This window comes from Chenopodium quinoa, unplaced genomic scaffold (genome assembly GCF_001683475.1).
Source record: "Chenopodium quinoa cultivar QQ74 unplaced genomic scaffold, ASM168347v1, whole genome shotgun sequence".
Taxonomy (NCBI): Eukaryota; Viridiplantae; Streptophyta; class Magnoliopsida; order Caryophyllales; family Amaranthaceae; genus Chenopodium; species Chenopodium quinoa.
Window position 1 is genome coordinate 666,357 of NW_018743529.1, and position 22,822 is coordinate 689,178.

A 22,822-nucleotide genomic window follows, 5' to 3' on the forward strand; every position below is an offset into this window, starting at 1 on the left:
TTCCTTAATTACCTTCTAATTAAATTATTTAGACTCTAATTTTTTCTCATTTCTTCTAATTAACCTCTAACCCACCAAATTATTAAATAATTATATTTAAATTATATGTATAAAAAACCACCACCCCCTCTCCTTCCTCCTCCTTTTCCCCCACCCCTCTCCTTCCTCCTCCCTTTTCCCCTCCCATAGCAGCAACACCCTTCCCCACCGAACCCGCTACCCAGATCCCCCCACCTCCGACAACCCCCTTAACCGCCAGATGACCCTACCTTTCCCCCTTATCACCGTCGGCGACAACCACCTCCTTTATTTTGAAAAACCCTAGAAAATCGATTTGGCGATTTTTTTTAATTTTTTATTTTGTGCATCTTGCTTGCAATTGATGCTTGTTTTGGATTTGATTATGTATGTATGTGATGCTAGGGTGATTTAAAAGCAGATTGCAATTGATTTGGACTTGATTTGAGCATGTTTGAGTAAATAAGAACTAAAAATTTGAAGGGGGATGGTGGTCGCCAACGAGGATAAGGGGGAAAGGGAGGGTCAACCGGCAATGAAGGTAGGTCACCAGAGGTGGGGGGTCTGGGCGGCAGGTCCGGTGGATGAGGGGGTTGCTGCCAAGGGAGGGGGAAAGAGAGGAAGAAGGGGAAAGGGTGGTTGGTTGGTGGTTTGGGTGGTGGTTTTTTTATATATAAATTAAATCTAATTATTTAGTAATTGGATGGGTTAGAGGTTAATTAGAAGAAATGGGAGGAAATTAGAGTCTAATTTAGTCAATTAGAGGATAATTAAGAAAATGGGTTTCCTCTCACAAAAAAAATGAATGTGGTGGTTTTTTTTAACCAACAAATTTTTAAAAGGTTTATTTATTTATTTATTTATTTTCACAAAATGGTGCTTTTAAAAAGTTTTTTCTGACAAATTTTCCAAAATAAAATCCAATCAACTAAAATACTTATGATTTATAATTAAGCTATATTTACTAACTCAATCAAATCTCAAAAAACCAAAAATAAGTATAAGCTATCTACTATAGATACCCAACTCTCACTCCATCTTAATCACTACAAATAAATTCTCTCTCTCCATCTCTCTAATGTATGACAATGTATTAGTTACAAACATTTCCTTTGTATTCTCTATGTTCCATTTTATTGGTTTCATTTTGAAGTTTAACACTATGAGAAACTATTACGTGAGGCTTGCCTCACCAATAGTTTCGTGAGGCAATGCAAGACTCAAAACAACAAGCCCAACTTATAGATGGTATAACAGTGAAAGGAATGGTGTCCTTCGAACAAGTGTATTATTCCGATAGAGGGTTCGGAATTATTAGGAAGCTAATTATTTAGTGAGGTCAAGTGATCGGAATGCCTAGCTGGAGGCCGCTTCCGATCAATAATATTAATGCATAATTAATATTACAGCTTAATCTTGATTGAACCCTTCGGGTCACACCCAATCGTGTAATCGAACCGAAACGACGAATTAATCCGAAGGATTAAATGAGTCAATAGAGTTATTACGAACTAAGACGTCAGATTCCGAGCTTAGAGCGTCGAAGCCGAGCGTCTATCGTTAAGACGATTCTAAAGAATCGACGAGACGTAAAATAATCAAACGACATGACATACAAGGCTAGCATAAGGCCTTGTCGCACCACTCTAGTGGAGGCAAAGCCAAACCGCAGCCCAAGCCCTTGCATAGGCTCAGCATGGTGCTGGCCGGAGCATGCGAGGCTGGGCGTGCTATCGCCGCACAAGCCCTCGCATAGGCCGAGCAGCAAGCTGGCTGAGTGATGCTGGGCTGTGCGTGCTGGCCAAGCTAGCATGCGTGCTAGCAGCGCTAGCTAGCTAGGCCTCATTAGCTGCTAGCTGTAAGGGCAGCCCGCAAGCGAGAAGCGCCCAACAGCAAGCTAGCGGGCCTACTGTGCTTTTTGGCCTAGTCGAGAGCTCAAGGGCTGCCTGCATGGCACCCTTGTTGCCCAAGGCAAAGGGCATCCACATGGCGCATGCTTAGAGGGGGAGAGCTTTTGCTTGGGGAACAAGGGGTCATGTGGTCCTCCCTTGTGGTCCTCACCTAACCCCTCCCATGTGTGTGCCAAGTGTTGTATGATTATTTTTTTGCTATTTAATTTAATTTAGAATTAAATTAATACATGTTTTTCTCACTTTTTACCAACTATCCCACATTGAAAAATGATGGGAATTGTTGAGGAGACTTCCCTATAAATACCTATCATGGGGTATTGAGATTTTCACTTGAGTTGGTGAACTTGAAGGGATCTCCAAGAAGAGAAAACCTTCGTTCTAATACTCTAAGTTTTTTTTGGCCTAGCCCCAACTGAGCTTCGGGGTAAGGGTCGACTCGGTTTGGGGAGCGAGGCTGTCGGAGGTTCGCGCATTTGCAGGACTCTACGCTTTCAAGTCCGAGCTCTAAGTGAGAGCGAAGCACGCTTCAAGGGTAATGATTATTTCTCTCTTTTCTTGTTAATCATGTGATTATGATTTTAATACATGCTTAATTACTTTAATTTGTGTGCGAATTTTGGGCGGGTTTCCTTCTGCTTGATGTTGGACATCACGAAACCCAACAAATAGAGTATATCATCCAGCGTGTAGATGATATCATCAAGGAAATGGATGATATCATTGTTACACCCAAAAATCCAATTTTTGACTTTTCCTTGATTTTGACCCAATTGACCAAGTGAAATGGACCTTAGAATCAGTAAAAGGTTAACATTATTTTTTGTTTGATCTGATCACCTAAAAGGTCTAGAGAATCCTTTTTTTATTTAATTGTTCCTTTCACACATTAGAATTAGGGGTGAGCAAAGACCCAGGGTACCCGGTACCGGACGCAAAACCAGTTAGGACCCGCCGGGTCCGGACCCGAAACTGGTCTCACTGGTTCCGGGACCGGGTCCAAAATATCGGACCCGGTTGTAACCGGTTCCGGGACTAGGTCATGAAATTTCGGACTAGGTACCTACGGGGTACCCGGTTTCAATTATAAATTAATTTTTTTTTAACTTCAATACCCAAAATTAGGCCCATGTCTAATTCCTAACCCTAGCCCATGTATATCATTGATTCTCATTCACCTCACCGCCCTTCCCCTCTCTCTTTCCTCTCTACTCTCTCTCTCCTCTTCCCCGTCATTATTCACTGTTTAGTCTTCATAGTTCATATGCTTCTTACTCCTCTTCCCTTTTTCTTCGTCTTCTTCTCTAGATCTCTATATTTTTCATATGCTTCTTACTCCTCTTCCCTTTTATTGCAAAGGTATCAAAGATGAAAAAAGCTTTCCGTCGCCATTACCGATCTTCAACAAAACGCCTTCTACATGCATTGATCTGTGGTACTCTCTCTCTCTTTCTCTTTCTCTCTCCTGCAATTTCCCCAATTTGATTTCCAAAACCCTAAATATTGCGCATTGATTGATTTTTTAGGATTCAAATAATATTAAAGATGCCACCGTAAGAAGCCGTTGAGCCACCGCAAGGCCACCGTCGAGCTGTTATAATTATCAAATTGAAGATCTAATTTTAATTTAGGTTAAACGTTATATTTATTTTTATTTTATTAAATTTTCAGAATATTTTATTAAGTTTAGTTGTAATTTTAGATTTTTAGATTGTAATTTTAGTTGTAATTTTCAGAAACTCATCCATTTTGTTTTTTATTTTAATTTGATTTTTTTAAGTAGATGTTGTACAAAAAATACATTTGAAATAAAAAGAACCGGGTACCCGGATTAAGAACCGGTTTCGACCAGTTCCGCCACTACGGGACCCGGTTACAACCAGTTCCAGTTCTGGTTCCAAAATCTTAGACCCGGTTATTACCGGGTCGAGTTCCGGGTCCATTAAAACTGACGGGTACCCGGTTTTGCTCACCCCTAATTAGAATAAATATGAATAAAGACTTTTTTTGCAATGTATCTAATTTGTGCCTTTTGCTTGTAAATAAAATCAACTCATAACTTAGTTTTAGGTGTCACGTTGCATATATTGCCTAATAATGAAAATGCGAACAAAAAAATCTAGTAGAGGCCGCGCTGTTTTAGGGCTAGAATGACCGCTTCCCTTAAAAAGAACGTCATTCAAGTACCTTGCTCTCGGATCTAACATTTGGTTTGCAAGACTATTGCTTGGGCGATCCTTTTAAAGGATTAAAAGAAAAATTCGTGCTTTGTACTAATATCCCTTGCAATCTACTTGGGAGAAAAGTGCAAATGGAGTTTAGGAGTTTCTTCCTGAAAATTCATTAGCGACTCTCTATTTAGTATTATATAAAAAATTAATGCTTGGTTCCTCTCATACCAATGACTCCCAAGAAGTTAGGAATTCTAATCCTAATGCATTTAAATTGAAAAGTCCTAGGCTTTAAAAGGCCTTAGACAACGAGGCAATGGATGGGAACCCTAACAACGGGCTACCCTCCTCGCATAAGGTATGGGTAGTGAAATCAACAACCCGCATATGCGAGCACCCACAATAACGGGTACGCGATTATGAACGCCCCTACATAAAATGTTGTGACATATTGATAATTTTAATTTAGGATTTTTATTAAACATTACCTTTTAAAACATGTTTTTTGTGGAAGACTGCCTTTTATAAATTTTTTTTGTGGAAAAGTGTCGTTTATAATCTACTTATTGTCAAGTGATACCTTGTATTTTAGCCAAAAGTCAAGATATCGGTGGCCTTTTTCTCGCTCCTATTAGATTATGATTCTTTCTCTATCTACCCATCCTCTCTCTTTTGCCGGAAAACTGATAAATCATATTTATATAGGATTGTTAGGCACATTTTTTGCTATTTTTTGGTTACTTCTTAGTCTCTTAGTCGCTAGTTTAGAGTTGTTTATGCTAGGTTATCATTACCGTGCTGTATTATGCTCCGTTTGTGTTTTCTTAATGTTTCAGGTAATTCAGCATTTGTCGAATAGTCGTTGGATGGAAGGATGTTAATTTGAGGCCGATGATTTATTGACCTTGTGCTTATATATGTATGTAGATTCCTAAAAGCGAATGGAGTTGTTTCGTAGTCCTTATTACAAGCACGTGATCGTTTCAGGCCTTTTGTGCATTGACTATTCGAGTTGCTAAGCATTATTGCATCAACCTAAGTTCGAGCACTAGCTCAGTAAGGCCGCAAGTCAGGAAGCTGCGAGCTATCGCTCGCCTGATAGCTTGCCTGCTAGCTCATCGCTGCTGTATGCAAAGTCCTATGCGAGCTATAGCTCGCCTGCTAGCTCGTCAAGGCAGTAGCTACATTCAACGAGGGAGCGATAGCTCGCCCCTGCTAACCTTCACAACATCAGTGAGCAAGAGCTCACTCGCAACGAGCTATAGTGTAATAACCCGTATTTTTAATGTATCTAATGAATTATTTATTTATTTATAAAATACATTTTTGGCCAAGATAATTTAATTATGGGCTTTAAATAAAATGAGTTTTGTATTTGAAAAATACTTACTTAATTATGTTATAGCTTATCTATTTAATTAGCCCACTAATCCTACTTATATATGTGGGCCTAATATTTTATCACTTATGTCCGTCATTTCTATAAGCTCAAACCTACCCAATCTACCCTACACTATAAATACTCCTTTAATCCCCAAAAATTTGCCACACAAAGATCAAAGGGGTAAGTTTTTTTTTCTATTCTTTCTTTTTTTTTTTTCCTTCCTTTATTTTTTTTTCTCCTTGCGTGAGATTGCAGCCCGCATTATTGCGGTACGGCTGCTGCCGTGTGGCCCGGCCACTTTACCAGCGCTACGAACCCACCATCGGCGACCTCCTTCCACCTACGATGTTGCCGCTGCTACCAACCTTGTGTGACTTTCCCTTTATCTCTTCTTCCTTGTTTAAAAGTACCTAGTATATTTATATACATATTTTGCAATTAGTTTTGACTCTACTTTTCTAAGCATGATTAATTAGTATAGTTATGTTTTATAACTTAAGATTATATTTTTTTAGACTTATTAAAGGGATAAAAATTTCAGATTTTCATGATTTTATAATTAAAGTTTTAATTTATTTAAAGACGTGATTTTTATGGTTCTAATATCAAATAAATTTGGGGATTTGTATACTTAGAGTTTCTAATTGATAATTGAGTATAAAAGTATGTTTTGATGAAGTTTTAAGGGGTTTTTGATTAGTTTATAATGCTGAAAATTGGCCCTAAGTGTTGGTTTTGATGATTTTATAAAAAGGGTGTAATCACCCATTAAGGAGGAGTTTAATTAAGGGTTTTAAAATAATTTTCATATTATTATAAGTTGTTTAAAGTGAGTTTGAGTTGCTGGAAATTGTGTATACTAGGGTAATTAATATAGGGTTATTGTCCTTTTATGTAGGATATATACTTGGTTCGAGAAGTGTTGTAGTGTATTCGGCTACTTTAAGGGCTTATTTGAGGTACGTTCGCGTACTCGGTAATTATTTAAGTGTGTAGAAGCATGCTAGAGTTTGTTTAATTAATTCCAAGGTAGTATCATGACAGGTATTGGTTGGAATTATTGATTGGATTGATGTTGGTGATTGATTTGTGAAGTATGGATTATTTGTGGTGAATTGATGATTGGAATTAACTATGTTGGCATGTTGATTTTGATCTACACTTTTATTATTGGCATGATAGAGAACATGTTTAATTAAACTGAATGTTTAATTGAGTTTGGAATATTGAAAGAGAATTTTATTATGCTTCATATAATTTTTATTGATGCTATAAGCATGAGAAATGAGCTATTCAAGTGTATATGTACGGGAGGATTAAATTATATTTTGGGTGCTTAAGTGCGCTTAAGGTGTTTTTTAGCACCGAGGTACTTTAAAAAGGATTCAACATTAAATTTATGTGGTCACTAATTATTTAAGAATTAAATTGGTATGTTTGATTGCTTGAATGAATTATAATGATTAATTGTATTATGGTTTGAGAGTCATCACCAAGTCTAAAAATATGTAAATAACGTAAAGTGAAAGAGATTACGTACCAAAACTCTAAGAACGTATATACCTTGAGTATGAACATATGGGGGGAGTTATGCGACTTTATATTTGACCACAACTTCTTTCGGGAGTACAGGACGCTGTACATTCCTTTTTATTATGCGCAGGAATTCCGCCACTTACGAGTGGTTCTTTTATACTGGCACGGTTAGCTCCCGTGTTAGTACCCCTTTATTGGGGCAGGTTAGGGGGAAACCCGTTCGATGTGTAATCAAAATAAATAAGCAGTTTATTAGCTTATTGGTTGGTTGTGTCATATGTTGTATGCTTGTGAACAGGTGCAACAAGGTAAGTTATGTGATGATAGGATGAAAGCATGTTAGTGTGTACTGTTTACGCTTATGTACTCAGCATTGCTGATTGTTGTGTTTCGTGTGTATTTGGCCTTGTCTTTATCTTGGCCCTACGACGACCCATTTCTTATGGTGAGTAGTAGGGACAGTTAAAGAGAAGCTTTTCAGGTGTTGCAGCATATTCATGTTGGGGGTTTGAGCGAAGAGCGAACCTTACTTTAGTTTTATCTTGAATTTGTGTTTACAATTGATTATTGGTTTATTATTGCTATTTAATGAGACTAACACATTACTTTTAAATATTCGTTTGGTTTTGAAAAGCCCTACAATGGTTCCAAATTGTAGATTTGACTTTGTTTGACTTTACTTTTGTTTGGTGGACTGTTGGACTTTGACTTTGTTTTGTAAGGTTTTGAAAATGTCTTCAGCTGTGTATCTTTGATAACTGCCTTAGTCGTTATCACGGTGGCGGTAATGCCTTGGTCATTTCCTATTTTGTATTTAAAAGGGTAAAACATGTATTTCAAAAGGGGAGTAATTTCCAGGGTGTTACATATAGCTCCTTGTTGCTCCAGCGTTTCTTGGCCGTTTGATGTGATCAAGTCAAATATCGTGCCACATCATCACTTATCATCCAATACCATCATAGCTTATGTACTTATTTAATTATTTTATTTAGAATGAAGCAAAAATGTAAATATTTGAGAGGATTTTATTTTTCCTCTTATGCTTTATTTTATGCTTGAATGTTCTTTTAGTTTTCTTCTCCATTGTTGAACCCTAGATTATTGTTCTTCATTAATTCGACATTTGATTCATTTTTTTGTATTTTATTCTAATAATTATGAATTCAAGTTTATTTATTACTTTTGTTTATTTCAATTATGAGTGAGTAGTCGTTTTCTAGGGCTAAGTGAGGGAAGCCATGTTTATACCTTGATTATTTGTGCTTAATTATTTATAAATTCATGAATTAGGGTTTGAATGATTCCAATTGATTTGTGCTTTATTGTTTGATTCATGTACTTGGCCAATATCATGAGTTGATTATTTAGCTAATAAAAATTAGAATTGAAAGATCATATTTTTAGTGGCTTAATTACAATTGGCGAATTTGATTATGTTAGTGACCGAACTACATATGTTAATTTTTAAACATTAATTCCCGACCATAGGATTAACATATGCTTTAATTATTCTACCTAGTTTGTTTATTAATGAATTGTTTGCATTTCTTGGATTGGTATAACATGGTGGACCGAACGTATGCCCTAGACCTTTATTTATTTGAGAACAACCTTATTTGCAATATTGTCCTAGTTTAAATAATTGTTTACCAAATCACTCTTTGTTTATTGAAATAGTTTATAATAATTAGGTAAAAACTAATAGAACCTGTCTCCATGTGGGATTCGACCCGTATTTTCTAAGTCTCTGCTAACAATAGACACCATGCACTTGCGGTATAACTTTTTATTCATCAAGTTTTTGGCGTCGTTTCCGGGGAGACGGCTAGATTCTATTAGTTTTAGTTTGATTGTTTGAACTATTTCCATTGTCTCATTGGAACTTTCAGTTCTAATTGGGGCATTCTCATTGTTTTCTTTTCTTTTCGTTTATGCCCAGGTCAAAACGAACAGGTGATTTGATCCCTATGGATCCAGACTTGGATAAGACCCTTAGGCAAATCAAAAAGCAAAGGAAAGGAAAGCAAAAAAAGACCCATTCGTAGAAGAGTCCTATGACACAGTCTGACATACAACAAGAGATGGCTGATAATAGGTCTCTGAATTCTTTCGGGGTACCATCCCAAGATAGCATTCCAACGGGTCTCAAAATGCCAGATATCACTTTAGTAGACATCCTACTGACGAGCCAATTAATCACTTGCAGCGATTTCAACAATTATGCTCCACTGTTTTGAAAGGAATGGTGTCCTTCCAACAAGTGAATTATTCTGATAGAGGGTTCAGAATTATCAGGAAGCTAATTCTTCAGTGAGATCAAGTGATCGGAATGCCTTGGTGAAGGCCACTTTCGATCTGTAATTAATATTACAGCTTTGTCTTGACTGAACCCTTCGGGTCGAACCCAAACAAACTGCCGATCCGAATCGATGTCAATCCGAAGGATTTGATGAGTCACTAGAGTATTACGAACACAGACGTCGGATATCGAGCCTAGGGCGTCGAGACCGAGCGTCGTAAAATCAACAAGTTCGAGCGTAGCCGTAGCATCACATTGGCCTAGCCATGTGGACGCTAGGCTAGCTTGAGCTAGCATGCACTTCGCATGGCTAGGCGCAAGCCTAGGCACACCATGTGTGTGCTAGGCGCACCATGCGTGCTAGGCGCACAAGGCAGCACCGTCGCTAGTACTAGGTGCTTGCGTGTGTGCGTGCCTCGCATGGCAGCACCATCGCAGCACCATGCGTGCTTGCGTGCGTGCCTACGCATAGCACAACACTATCACATGGCTAGGCCTGTGCGTGTGTGCGTGTGCGTGTAGGCCATCGCAGCAGCAGCACGCTGTGCTTGCTTGCTTGTGTGCGTGCCTTCGCATGGCAGCACCAAGCAGCAAGCAGCGAAGCAGCAGCTAGGAGCCTCGCACAGCAACATGCAGCGAGCAGCGATACCTCGCCTAGCACAACAGCATACGTGGCTCGCTAGCAGCACGCATGCGCTGGCTAGGGGCTGAAGCATGCCAGCTGTGCGTGCTGGCAATGCATGTTGGCCAGCAAGGCTGGCAGCTAGCTCACCCTCCTTGCTTGAAGCCGGTTTGAGGAGAGTGGGGACCAAGGCTTAGAGCCATGCCTTGGGGAGCAAGGAAATGGTCCCCCCCATGGTTATGGTCCTCACCTAACCTCTCCTCTCCTCATGCCACTTGTTGATTTGTAATTGCATTGTTTTATGATTTATTTTGGAATTAAATAAATTAGTGAAAAATGCAACTATCCCACATTGATCATGAAGTGGGGATACAAGTTGCCATTCCCTATAAATACCCCAATATTATGCATTTGGGAAAACAACTTGAGTGGAACTAAAAAAGGCATCTCTTGATATTGAGAAAACCTTTAAGTTCGTAAAACTCTAGTTTTATACTTGGTCAAGTCTCGACTAACCCACGAGACGAAGATCGTTCGGGTCGGGTCGTGGGTACGAGCCGTTGGAGGCTGTCATGCTTGTGAGGCTTAATAGCTTCGAAGTAAGAGCTCGGTTTGCGAGCGAAACACGCTTCAAGGGTATCACTTCTTTATCCCTTTTCTTAATTATTGTTTAATTATGTTTCTGCATGCTTTATTGCTTTAATTATTGGGGCGGGTCTTGGGCGGGTTTCTCTTCCGCGTAGCGTTGGACGCTACGAAACCCAACAGCGGTATCGGAGCCGCGCTCTTTTTTAATTATTGCAATATGTAATTAATTAAGGTGATTTAAAATGGATTTAAATTTCTGGTTGTGCTTTCTAATTAGATTAGAAGCTCGTTTTAATTAATTTTAAAACTCGTATTTTTCTTATTTTGGCTGTCGAACCCAGATTTTGACTCAAAAATAGTGATTTTGGGTGGAATCGATGTTCTAAATCGTTTCTGGCCCTTTTAGGTTTGTCCAGAAGCCAAAATCCACCCTGAAATATGTTTTTCGAGGGGTTTTTTCGTTTTTGACGAAATTTTTTAAATCTTTATGCCTTGATTAATTTATGCATGTTAAGGGTAGATTAAATGTATGGTTGCATCCCTATTCTACTACAATTATAAACCCTTTTAAGCATGGTTATGAAGTCGTAATGTGTGCTTAAGTTGGTGTGTTCATTTTTTCACATAGCTTGTTATTTCACAATCATGCAAATAAATTGCATTAAAGTGTGAATGTTTATTGTGAAAGTGAAATTTTAAGTTCCTTGTATATTAAAGATCCAATCTTTAAGTGTTTAAATGGTTCGAACTTTGATTCTAAATTCCATGGTTGAACTAATTTTGGATTTAATTATTATTGTGTTGATTAAAGTCCTTAAAGTTCACGTACTTGTGTTTAAATCTTGATTAATCTTCATATTGGAAGATGTAATTTTATTATTTTACACAAGTTAAAAGTTGGAAAAAAATTTCATTGGATGATTGGTTTTATTTTCCAACTCCCTACTTTGTCAAAATCATTATTAATTTGCATATTGGTCAAATTAATTTTGGGTATAGCCCTTCAATTTTAAAGCATCAAGAAAGACCTAAATTATTTCAAAAGGGTAATTTTGGATAATTTAGGCTTGTGCACCATTAAAATTGAATTTAATTAAGTTGGACTTATTTTATTTTCATTTTCCCCTAAATTGATTCTAAAATAAATTTAGAATTAATTTTATGTCACACGTAAATCGGGATTAAAATCCCGAGAAACGGCACACAAATCGAGGCAAAAACACCCAAGCGTCACCAAGGCTAGCCGGGCTTCCTAGTAGCCCACATGTGGCTGCCTTGATGCACACAAGGGGTGCTTAAGCCTCGAGGTGCTGCTGTGCAATGTGTGGCGAAGGGTGCTGTTGCGTGCTGCCGTAGTGCTGGATGCGTGGCCTTAGGCTGATGGAGAGCTTGTGCGTGCTGCTAGGCAGCGAGGCAGCAAGCCAGCTAGCCAGCCCACTGCTGCCAGTGCCAGCGAGCTGCTAGCATACGTAGCATGCTGCTGGTGCTAGCGAGCATGGCAAGCTGCGCTAGGCGAGCTTGCTAGCAGCCAGCACCACACGCAATGCATGGGTTGCCTAGCAGCCATGGTGCGCAGCCCTTGTGTTTTGAGGGTGGACATTTTTGCTTGATTTTTGGGCTATCGTCTTTTGCAAAATTTTGCCGTTTTAATTTTATTTAAAAATTTTAACAAGGTTAGACCTTGATTTTTCCGGCTTTTGCAAAATTTTAATTTTGACAAATTTGGGTTTACCGGCTTAATTAATTAGATTAATTAAGTTGGATGCGGAATTTAGTGGGAGCTTATGAATTTTCGTGAACAAATTGCGCCTTAGAAACATAATACGATTAAACAAATTTGATTAGTTTTAATTAGGCGTGTTAATCGGATTAACAACCTAAGTTAGTTACTAGTTTTCGCGTGTTGTGCATTTTTACTTGTTTTTCGTCGTAAAATGCATGGGCCATTCACATATAGTGAATGGGTGAATGAAAGCTTGTTTCACAGGTTTCGTGAAAATGGCAACTAGTGGGGCCCGATTAGGATAGAAAATACGGATTGCGATCCGTTATGTATTTTTGTAAATCTAAATACGGTCTGCGTACCGTTGAGTATTTTTGTACCTTAATATCTAGATTAATACTAGTCGTAGTAGCTAGTAATTTTATTTTGGCGAAGATGTCTCAAGACGGTGTTTCCATGAAGACGAGCCAAGATGAAGACCCTTGAAGATTTCAAGGGGTCATGCTAGTTGCCAAATGCATCTATTTTTATGCTTCATATATATTATTTTTCTTATATATAATTGAATGTTAGATGCATGTCTAGGATTTCAAATGTTGCGATGATTAGTTAAGTTCACTTAAATCAACCAACATAGAAACCCTAGGTCCCTTAAAATATTGAGCTAAAATTTGCCGTTCCAAGAACAACACTTACCGAACTAATGCACGTACGTGATGGGCTACGCCAAAGCGAGGCATGACTACTTCCCTAGGAACGTAAGGTATACTAGGTATACGAGTTGGTCTTGGTTAAGTTAATGATATCAGTAAGGAGTCCTTAGATGTCGTGGCAAAAGAGATAAAATGTCAAGAATGCATTAGATGCAACGTTTAATCAAACCGAGAGTAGCTTAGAGATATTAGCAATTGGATTGCTTACCCTAAAATATCTAGTGTTAAGATAAGCCAAAGCATGCTTAATCACTTTTTGATTTTTGGGATCTCGGAATCATTTTATTCTCGCCTAAAGGGACAAATTATTAATGCATGGATAAAATGCTCAATAAGATTGAAAATCTGCATGAACGCTTTTAAATTTCAAACTTATTGGTTTATGAATGGTTTTTCATTTCAAATTATTTTAATTGTAGAACCATGTCTGCAAATAACTCAAACAACCAGTTTTCATTACGCTCAATTCTCGACAAGGAGAAGTTGAGTGGGCCAAATTTTCTTGATTGGCAAAGAAATTTGCGTATTGTTCTCATGCAAGAGCAAAATGAATACGTCCATGATGAGGATGCCCGACACTCCCAATGAGGAGGTCACCCAGGCTGCCCTTAACTGATGGCAAAGTGCAATCGGGATGTCAAATGCATCATGTTGGCCCTATGTCTCAGGACCTTCAAAAGACTTTCTTTGAAAAGGAGACGGTTTTTGAGATCATTTCTGAGCTGCAGAATATGTTCCAAGAGCAGGCCTGAACTGAATGGTTCGAAACCCACAGGCAGATCCTTGAGAGTAAGCTCAAGAAAGGAGAGCCTGTCAGCCTGCATGTCCTCAAAATGATTGGATTATTTGAGAACATGGAAAGGCTTGATGCTGGGTATTCAACCGAGATGGCAATTGACATCATTCTCCACTTGCTGCACAAAGGCTATGATCAGTTCAAAATGAACTATAATATGCACAGCATGGAGAAAACTCTCACCGAGCTTCATGGTATGTTGAAGCAAGCCGAGAAAACCCTCAAGGATGAGGGAAAGCATGATAAGCTCATGGTGAGAAAGGGAAAGCCATTCAAGTGCTCGGGCAAGAAGAAGAGCTTTAAAGGGAAAAAAAGAATTTTCCGCCTAAGTCAAACACTGCTAAGAGCAGCAAGGACAAAAAGGTAGCCTCTTCGGATTGATTCGTTGCCTCGGATCGGTTTCTCGATTGGGGTGTGACCCAAAGGGTTCAGTCAAGATTAAGCTGTAATATTAATTATACATTAATATTACTGATCGGAAGCGACCTCCACCTAGACTTTTCGATCACTTGACCTCACTGAATAATTAGCTTTCTAATAATTCCGAACCCTCTATCGGAATAATACACTTGTTGGAAGGACACCATTCCTTTCAGATGGACTACTCATCAGAGAAAGGGCAGAATCTGAAGAAGGGGAGTAGTGGACAAACACCAAACCCTCCTAGGAACTCGGGATATGGTTCTCAAGTTAGCTCCAACAACTCGAACAACAAATTCAACAAGAGTGAGGGAGAAGACTCCCAGAAGAGTGGAGCTTCCTCCTTCTCTAGTAAAGGAAAGCGCTTCTGGATCATCATCGGCAGCCAGGCCATTGACGTGCATCCTTTGTCGAGGACTGCAAAAATGGTATGAGTGTTTCCACAAGGGAGACATTGACAATCTCCAAAAGAAACCGTCCTCTATGTCAGTAGAAGCGGCATAACTCGAAGAAGCTGATGAAATGAAACCCGTGGAAGAGGAACCTTCAAGGGTGCAGTTTGTATGATGTATGCTATGGGGAGAGAGGCCCCTGAGGGCCAATCCAAAGACACTGAGCTGATGTATGTGAATGTTTTGATAAATGGGAGGGAAGCTCGGGCAATGGTGGACACAGGTGTAATACCCCGTATTTTTATACATATTTTAATTTAAATAAGTATTTCTTAAGGTATTTAAATAATTCGAAATAAATTATATATGGTTTTTATTAATTTAAAAAGAATTATTTTAATTAATAATTTATTTTTAATTATTTAATAATCTTGAAAATATTAATTTTATTTGGAAATATTGGGGCATATTATTTTATAAAAAGATAATTTTCAAAGTCAATGGTATTTAAGGAAAGTCAAAATACTAGTTTGACTAGGAAAGGGATCATTAAGGGTAGTAAAGGAATTCTAAGTAGGAGGGATATTGAGAGGGGGTATAAATACCCATCATATGCCTAAGGTGGAGTGCACCCAAAGGTAAACTCTCTCTCTCTTATTTTCTTTTCCCCTTCCCCTTAATTTAATTTTATTTTATTTTCAATCACCGCTACACACCACCACACGGACGGCGCCACCACCAAACGCCACCATCGGCCAGCAACCACCACCACCAGCGTATGCCAGCAGCGGTGGCCACCAGGCGGGCGCGCGGCAGCCGCCCAGCCGTGGTGGTCCATGCGCACCCCTTTAAAAAAATTATTGTTCTTTAAGTCATCAGTGAGGAAGTTCTTCTCCCACTCAGGGTAATCAAACAAGGACAGGTGGAGGGCAAGAAGATGGAGAGAAGATGGAGAGATGATGGATGAGAGTAACCAGACTGTTGATAGTTCCATTATGGAAATTCCAAATCCAAATCCACCTCCACCTCCAATTATAATTGATATATCATCTGACGATGAGGAAGATGAAGAGTTTGTCCAAGTAGAGCAAGAACCAAAGTCACCTGAACCAATGGAGGAAGAGGATGACCCTGAATTCGATCTTGGAAGCTACAAACTATCTCCCTATAGGAGGGATAAAGTTCAAAAGGACTGGAATTTTGTAGTTTCATTCCTTTTAGGATTCTTAAATTTATTTCCGCATTTTTAGCATTCTAGTTTTAGTAAAGTAATAAGTGGCATGTTCACAGCGAGTTAGTAAACTTATGTAGTTGCGTAAGTTATTTAAACTCATTTTTTATTTCAGTATTCCATTCATTTTCTTACTCATCAATAAAAATTTCATTTAATTCCTTGTCAATTAATTCATTTTATTGACAAATCATTAATTTCGTTCTCAAATCATTTATTTCGTATCACTACTCCAAGAAGCCATTTCTTACTAAAAAATATTTCAATAATTTATTTCTAAACTTTGGGAATCCATGGGAATTATTTTTATTTATTAATGTGATGCTTTATTAAATGTGTGGTTGGTTAGCAATCAATATTTGGTTGACAAGCTGCAAATTTTGGGAATCTTAAATCCCAATTTGTGCGCTTAAAATTTAATGTGTATGTGTCAAGGGTGTGAGTTAGTTGGATGAGTGTCTAACTTGAGAGCTAGCCAAGACCGTTTTTAATAAAGACCCCTTTGTTTTAATTTAGGCGAAGAAAGATGGCAGGAGGGAGTGGTAACAACAACAATGAAGGAGAGCTAAGTGAAGTTGTGAGGCAGTTGGCAGCTGTTGCCCAACAATTAGCAAGGAACTCAATAAATAATGTAGATGCGCAGGGAGAGTTATTTAAGAAGGTGGCGCAGAGCAAGCCACCAACCTATCAAGGAGAGCTTGACCCAACTATACTGGAAAACTGGTTGAGGGAGTTTGAGAAACTGTATGGGCAGTAGGGTGCCCAGAAAACTCAAAAGTAGGTTGTGCAACCTATTACCTCAGGGGTGAAGCTGACCTTTGGTGGCCGCAAAATGAGGTTACTATAAAGGTAATACCTGGATTTAGTTGGACTATGTTTCAGGAGAAAGTTAGGGACAAGTTTTACCCTAGCTTCTTACAGAAACAAAAAGCTGTGGAATTTTCTAACCTTAGAATGGAAAATATGTCGGTCACTGAATACTACACCAAGTTCATTGAATTGTCTAGGTTTGCTACAGAGTCTATCTCCACAGAAAAGTCTAAGGCTAGGAAGTTTGAGAGTGGACTAACTACTTATTTGTAGTTAAAGCTATGTGGACAAGTATTTGAAACCTTGGATGAAGTGTATGGGAGAGTTGCACATCTTGATGCGTTAGAGATGAAGAAAAAGAAAGAGCTAGCGGAGATAGATGGGAAAAAAAAAGAGAAAAGATATGGGATAGAACTCTAAAAACCCGCAAGGTAACCAGAACAACTTTAAGAAACAAAAGTACCACCATAACAACAACAACAATTTCCATGGAAACAATCGCCAAGGTGGTCGAAACTTTAATGGGGAAGCTAAGAACTCTACCTAGGGAAATGACAAGGGAGCAAGGCATTTCTATAGCAAGAGGTGTAAGAATGACCACCCTGGAAAGGATTGTGATGGGGATTTGGTTACCTGTCGAGCTTGCAACAAGCTAGGACACAGGGAGTATGAATGTTTCTCTAAGGACCCCAATAGAAACAGGAAGGGAAATAATCAAGGTGGGGCTCAAAGGAACTTTCAAGGAAGTAACAACTATTCAAGGAATAAGGGGGCACAACGGAATGCGGCAAAAACCAATAATAATAATGGGAACAACCAACAGAAAGGTGGAGCTGCAGGAAAGTTGAATGTTATGAGTAGGCATGAGGCTGATTCCACAAAGGATGTCATCACTGGTACTTTTTCTATTAACTCTATTCCCATTACCAAGGATTGATGACCTATTTGACCAATTGAGGGGCGCAACTGTGTTTTCTAAGATTGATTTAAGGTCTGGATACCATCAACTTAGAATTGTAGACAAATATATTCCCAAGACTGCATTTAGATCACGGTACGGACATTACGAGTTCACAGAATTGCCTTTTGGATTGACGAATGCTCTAGCAATTTTTATGGACTTAGTAAATAGGGTGTTTCATCCATTTATGGACAAGTCTGTGGTAGTTGTTTTGGGGATTTTTACCCCCGTCACGTGGACCAACCAGAGTCTGACACGTGTCAGCTAAGAGAGAGCCCAAAGTGGACCTACCTGGGCTCGACACGTGGCAGGCAGATATCCACGTAGGATTGGCGGCCTTCAAGGCCTAAACTCCTATGCAGCCCAACAGTCCTAGGTTTCCTTAACCTAGGACGGGCATGAACCCCAAGACCCCATAAAAGGGAGATGTTTCCCCTTGGAAACACACATTGAATAACATACACACATTCAATCCACACAAATTAAGAGAGTAAAAGACTTAGATATGGAGGCTGTCTCAGACAGCCGGATGATCACTCCTCTCCTAAGAGGATCCTGATCCCATCTACTATCCGCATTATTACATCCGAACACTTTCTAACTTGATCGTCAGAGGCGGAACTCCCGCCCCCGGGAGCTTTCGTTGTTTTGCAGGTACAGGCGTCCAGAGGCCAGTCTTGGTGTTGTAACTCTCCCGCAGGACACATAAAAAACCCCGAAACATTTGGCGCCGTCTGTGGGGAGAGTACTTTCGAGATGGCTTCACAGTCTGTACCTCCTCCTAATGAGAAACGGCCTATGGCCGACGCCCAGGTCTATACTGACCAAGATAAAGATGACGAATATGAAGTCGATACACACACGGCCCCTGACGGGTCCCTCAGAACTCGGCGCATCCGTCCCACCGAGAGGAGGGAACAAAATGATGAATAAGCGGGTCCCTCAGAAACTGTGAGTCGGCTTCAACGTCGACATACCCAAACAGCTTTCAGAATACCTCAGTGAGGTATTTGCAATCCAACCGAGAGGATCAGTCAAGCGGCCCGTCCGTCCATTCTGGTTCCTCAGATGATCCATTCGACTTCGTATGTGCCCCACCAACCATACATGCCGTATAGACAACCATACATGCAGCCGACCTTCTTTGGGGGGGCAGACGGCACATAACGTCCAACCTTTGGACTTGCAGCTCTGTCTGCTAAAGCTTGAGGAACAACCTTCTGTTTTCTCCAAGGAAATATCCTTCTGTGGACGGTATTATCTTATCATCCTGGTGCGAAAGAGTAAGATGGCCAAGTACTATAGGCGTCATGAGGACAAAATTCTAGTACTATAGGTGTCATGGCTGTTCAAGCCAACATATTATCATTATTGAAATGGCTAATGCTAGCCACATGGCACTTTGACCAACTAGAGAGCGAAGCCCCATGGGAGCAACAACTCTTGTTGAAAGCAAACTCCCGTAAATGATCATTCTAGCATCCGGCTTTTAGCCTGTTCGAATGGTTTGGAAGGCTGGGCAAGAATAGATTCCATGCATACAAAATGCTATTATGTAATATGCCGAATGCATTTAAGCATACGCCTGTATATAGCAGGTCTTTCAAAAGCAATCAATAAGCCCCTCAACTCCGCAAATACAAGCGGCCAATTACGGAGGCCAGGCAGCAGGCAGCATGATTAAATGCGCTTGGGTACTAAGTGCTTCTTTAATATAGGCGACATCCTAATTAAGGAAATGAAAGTGACCTACACTTAGTGAGGTTCTTCAATGATGATATAGCCGGCACTACCCCTGCTGAGAGCGTGCTATTGCACTCAAGTGGGGCAGCCGACACTATCCTTGCCGAGCTTTCCTTGAACTAGCATACACAAGCGGCTATGCTGTCGAGACAAATGGTTGTGCGCCTGCAAGGACTGCTTGACACCCATGTCTTCAAAACAGCAAGTCTCATGTAACCTTGCGAGTGCAAGAGACAGGCGGCATTAAGCCTCCAAGTGGCCTCTCAAGCAGCCGACATGCCCAAGCATGTTGGCATAGCGGCAATTAAGCCAACCAACGAAGCAAGGGGCTGCTAGGTACCCATAGTCGTCCAAGTACTCCCTTGTAAGCATAACATACAATCGGTCAAATAGCTTGGTTGAATAATTAGAGGCATCCGGCACTCTCCCTACCGAGAGCATGCTATTACACTCAATAGGGGCAGCCGACATTATCATGTGTGAGTAAGACGGCTCTTATTGATGTCATCAGTGGGGTCAGCCGGCATTAAGTGGCCGGATGACCATGAAGATATCATTTCAGCCGGCCGTGTGTGTAGTAGTTGCTACTGCTCTAAGCGGTTGTCAATAGTGTCAGCCCGCATTCAGAGGGCTGATGGCCATGAAGATAACATTGAAGCCGACAATGTGTATGCAAGTTAAAACAAGCTACCGGCTAGTTTATAACTAGACATCCGGCCAGGCTGCTAAATAAAGAAAACCGGCTGTATACACAAGAAGACATGGACCGGATGGCCATCGTTACCAAGCAAGCCTTTTGTGACCATAAGGAACATCCGACCTTATCACGCATGAGGGAGGCGGCTCTTGTGTGAACAACATGAAAGGAATGGTGTTCAGAATTATTACAGAGCTAATTCTTCAGTAAGATCAAGTGATCGGAATGACTAGGTGGAGGCCGCTTCCGATTAGTAATATTAAGGTATAATTAATATTACACCTTAATCTTAACTGAACCCTTCGGGTCGAACCCAATCGGACAACCGATCCGAGATGACGAATCAATCCGAAGGATTTAATGAGTCGTCGGAGTTATACGAACAAAGACGTCGGATATCGAGCCTAGGGCGTCGAGGCCGAGCGTCGCAAAATCACAAGCAACAAGTACGAGCATAGCCGTAGCTAGGCTAGGCTAGATCATCGCAAGCCTAGGCGCACCATGTGTGTGCTAGGCGCACCATGGTGTGCTAGGCGAGGCATGAGTGCTAAGCGCACAAGGTAGCCCATCGCAGCCTTCGCAAGGCATGGCAGCACCATCGCAAGTCACACGCACCATGCACAGCACTATCGCATGGCTAGGCCTATGCGTGTGTGCGTGTGCATGTGCCTAGACACCATCGCAGACCACACGCACCAAGCACAGCCATCGCAGTGCTGGGCACTTGCGTGTGTGCGTGTGCGTGTGTGTCTCGCACCATCGCAACAACAGCCTCGCACAGCAGCACCATGCCAGGCATCGTTGCCTGTGTGCGTGTGTGTAGGCACCATCGCAGGACACGCACCAAGCTCAGCACACCTATGAGTGTGCGTGTGCGAGTGCTAGTGCATGCTGGCCTGGCTGTACGTATCTATGCGAGAGGCGATGCCTTGCATGCAAGGCTCGCTAGCAGCACGCATGCTGGGTAGGCATATGCGTGTACATGCGAAGGGGAGAGCTAGGCAGCCAGCAGCGCCCAACGCCTAGCAAGCCGCAGCATGGGCATCACCCAGCACAGCAGCATGCAGCGCTCATGGCTGGCTGGGCTGATGCTTATTGCCTTGTGCTGGCTGGCTGGGCTAGTTGGCGTGCTAGCTGGCAGCAGCCCCTTAATGCCGTTTTGGTGAGGGGTGGGGACCAAGGCTTGGGCAAAGCCTTGGGGAGCAAGGCAATGGTCCCCCCCACCTATTCATGGTCCTCACCTAACCCTCTTTCTCCCCTTGACACTTGTTGCATTGTGATTGCATTTAATTAATTATTTAATTTAGAATGAAATAAATTAATGATTTTGCACATGATCCCACATTGATCATGAAATGGGATTCAAGTTCTCATTCTCTATAAATACCCACTTGGTTGGGATTTTGAGAAGAACACTTTAGTGGAAAAGTAAAGGCAACTGCATTGTTGAGTATACCTTGAAATTCGTAAAACACCAAGTTTATATTTGTCCGGGCCTCGACTAACTTTCGAGGCTTAGGACGCTCGGGTCGGGTTCGAGGGTACGATCCCGTCGGAGGCCTCGTGTTTTCGGGGTTCAAGTAAGAGCTCATAGTTGAGCGAAGCACGCGTCAAAGGTATAATCTCTTATCCTTTCTTATGCCTTTTAATTATGTTTTGCTTGTTAATTGCATTTATTATGGGGGCGGGTCTTGGTGGGTTTCATTCCGTGTAGTGTGGGTCACTACGAAACCCTACAGCGGTATCGGAGCCACGCTCCTTTTAAATTTTGCAATTATTTATTAATTAAGGAGTTTTAAAGTAAGATTTAAATTATGGTTTTGCTTTTTCTAATTAGGTTAGAAGCTCGTTTTAGTTTTTTTAAAACTCGTATTTTTTTATCGATTTGGCTGTCAAACCTAGATTTTGGCTCAAAAATAGTGATTTTTGGGTGGAATCAACATTCTGAAACAGATTCAACCCTTTTTGAGGACTGTCCAGAAGCCAAATTCGAACCAGAAACCCAAGATTTTGGGGTTTTTTCGTTTTTCAACGAAAATTTTAAATCTTTTTAAGCCTTGATTAATGCAAGCATTACAAGGTTAGATTAAATGCATTATTGCATCCCTAATCTACTGCTATTTTAATTATCCTTGAGCATAATTATGGTTTTTTAATTAGTGCTTGAGTTAATATGTTATTTGTCACACAAACTTGATTTTTCACAATTATGCAAATAAATTGCATTAATGTGTGAATGTTTGATGTGAATGTGTAATTTTAAGTTCCCAAGTATGTTAAAGTTCTAATCTTTAAAGGTTTAAATGATTGGAACTCTAACCCTAAATTTCATATTGAACAAAGTTTGGATTTTTCATTTTGGTTGATTAAAATCCATGAAGTTCAAATACTTGTGAGTAAAATTTTTGATTAATCTTCATATTGGAAGATGTAATCTTGGTATTTTACACAAGTATGAAAGTTGGAAATTTTTTGTCATTAGATGGTTAATTTATTTTTCCAACTCCCATTTGTCAAATCCATTATTAATTTGCATATTAGCTAAATTAATTATGGACATAGCTATTTCAATTTTAAGCATAAAGGAAGACCTAAATTATTTCAAAATAAATTTTGAATGATTTAGGCTTGTGCACCGTTAAAATTGAATTTAATAAAGTTGGACTTATTTTATTTTCATTTTTCCCTAAATTAATTCTAAAATAAATTTAGATTAATTTTATGTCACACGTAAATCGGGATTAAAATCCCGAGAAATGGCACGCAAATCGAGGCAAAAACACCCAAGCGCCACCAAGGCTAGCCGGG

General features: G+C 40.1%; 1 long non-coding RNA gene across 1 annotated transcript; it reads left to right on the forward strand.

The window, feature by feature from the left end:
- Positions 1–5,529: 5,529 nt before the first annotated feature.
- On the forward strand, positions 5,530–8,134 carry LOC110740179. The gene is made up of 3 exons (XR_002514987.1): positions 5,530–5,851; positions 6,382–6,442; positions 7,473–8,134. It is a non-coding gene; the product is annotated as an uncharacterized LOC110740179 (long non-coding RNA).
- Positions 8,135–22,822: the final 14,688 nt, after the last annotated feature.